Raw genomic sequence first — 1,966 nt, 5'->3', positions numbered from 1 at the left:
CCATTTTTCAATCATATAACTTTTTAGACACTAAATTGAAATCATATACCTTTATGGTCAAAGAAAAAAATGATATTACCTTTATTGAGAAATTGAGAAATTGTGACTTTTATCCTACCTTTTTAAGTAATTTGCCCTAGAATAATTGAAAGTTTAAAAAGATGTGGGAGAAGCTGCAGATTGAGATGGCTAAACTATTATGGGCCAAATATTAAACATGGTGAATTTATATGCTACATTAGTAGGCCCATTTGATTATAGTTATTTCACTTTGAATGACAGGTCTTTAAGAAGTAGAGTCACCCCGATGCTCATACAATCATCCATCTGGAATTCATCAGCTTACTTGGATTAATATCTAAATGATATCTTGACTTCGTCTTCGCCTTAAGTACGAGCTTATCATGTATTGAGACCATATTTATACCATTTTTGGTGTTCTGTTACTCAAATCTTCATCTGATTAATCTTTGATTTCAGGCTGGAGTATGAGAAAAAGAGGGACATGGGTGCACACATTGTTAAGATGGAAATATCACAGAAAAAGAGGTTGACCTTAAATCTTAAATTTACTATAGAGGATTCTATAAAATACATTACATATGATATAAATTAACACTTAGCTACTCATGCCATAATATAAGTTTATGTAGTTAATGTATAACACTACACATATTTAGTATTGATACTGACGTTATACTTTGCTACTGAGTATAAATTTATATGAAGGATAATAGTGCCCATTTTCATTTTCATTTGTTATAATAGGTTACCTTATAAGTTAATCTATCATAAGCTTACTACAGACACTTGGAATAGTTCATCAACACTTTAGCTATTGCATTCTTTATTTTTACTTATTTTACAGCAGAAATCACAATCACAAGGGTGTGATAAGGAGATGAAAGGATGGAAAATAAAGATGTTTGCTGCTGCGAACATAACATAGTATAGAAGTAGGTTAGATATTATGGTTAGTTGTTTCGGAGGGGAAATCTAGAATTTAAGAAGATGACCATATTTTATGATTTTATCTGCATACTTGTAACATTATTTTTGTTTCATTTTCGTTTCCAGGAGAATCTAATGGCACTACTAAATTCGGAGAAACAAGATATTCTGAAGGACTGTGAGTCAGAGCAAGTTAGCCTACTATTCGTGGATGATGTGATGGATATTGATTCAGCACCACAGCTAATACACAATGTTGATCAACTGAACGTCAGGCAATCCAGTTTCAGCTATTGTTTTAGTCTGTTGTGTGGAGTTATATTTAACTTATTGCAGGCCTAAAAGGATACGTCATTGGAACATGTACTATCGTGTGTGATGGAAGACAGTAGTCTCGGTTTGTGTTATATGGGTTATACACCATCTTCATTTTTGTACTGCTTTGATGTGGTAATACTATTTTTGCTTTAAATATTCGCAATAAAAAACTTAATTTCATGGTTAACGTTGATTTTTTTTATTGATCTTAAATTTTATTATATGTTGAAGATGATTAAAGTATGCAACATTTTTGGCTTATTACATAATTAGATGTGTGTTTGTAACATAATTAGTTGTGTGTTTGTATTTGTAGCTACATGTGCTTCCTCATTTACTTCAGGCAATGTTGCTGCAAGTTCTAATTATTTTCGATATTTATCCATTGGTGCTTCAAGGTACTTCTCTACTTTGTATTCAACTTTTCTACTAACATTTGTTGCTAATGCATTTGAAGGTGGCCGCCGCAACGCGCGGCTGACCACCATGCTTGTTCAAGATCATTTGAGACTCATTCAGCCTTCAACCCTAGGGATGAGATCGGTACCAGAACCTTACCGGTACCGCATAGTACCGAAACCGAAAATGTGTAAAATGGAGAACCAAAAAACCGTACTGAAATTATATTACCGGTTTCGGTACCGATACGGGAGCGGTATTTACCTACTTGGCACCGAATTTTTTTCAAAGGGAAACT

General features: G+C 33.4%; 1 long non-coding RNA gene across 1 annotated transcript; it reads left to right on the top strand.

Annotated features, from left to right (window-relative positions):
- Positions 1-274: 274 nt before the first annotated feature.
- Positions 275-1,385, top strand: LOC139899552 (uncharacterized). Its single transcript, XR_011777567.1, has 3 exons — positions 275-391; positions 481-549; positions 1,078-1,385. It is a non-coding gene; the product is annotated as an uncharacterized lncRNA (long non-coding RNA).
- Positions 1,386-1,966: the final 581 nt, after the last annotated feature.

This window comes from Rutidosis leptorrhynchoides, chromosome 3, assembly GCF_046630445.1.
Source record: "Rutidosis leptorrhynchoides isolate AG116_Rl617_1_P2 chromosome 3, CSIRO_AGI_Rlap_v1, whole genome shotgun sequence".
Taxonomy (NCBI): Eukaryota; Viridiplantae; Streptophyta; class Magnoliopsida; order Asterales; family Asteraceae; genus Rutidosis; species Rutidosis leptorrhynchoides.
This window is presented reverse-complemented; position numbering and strand designations above follow the sequence as displayed.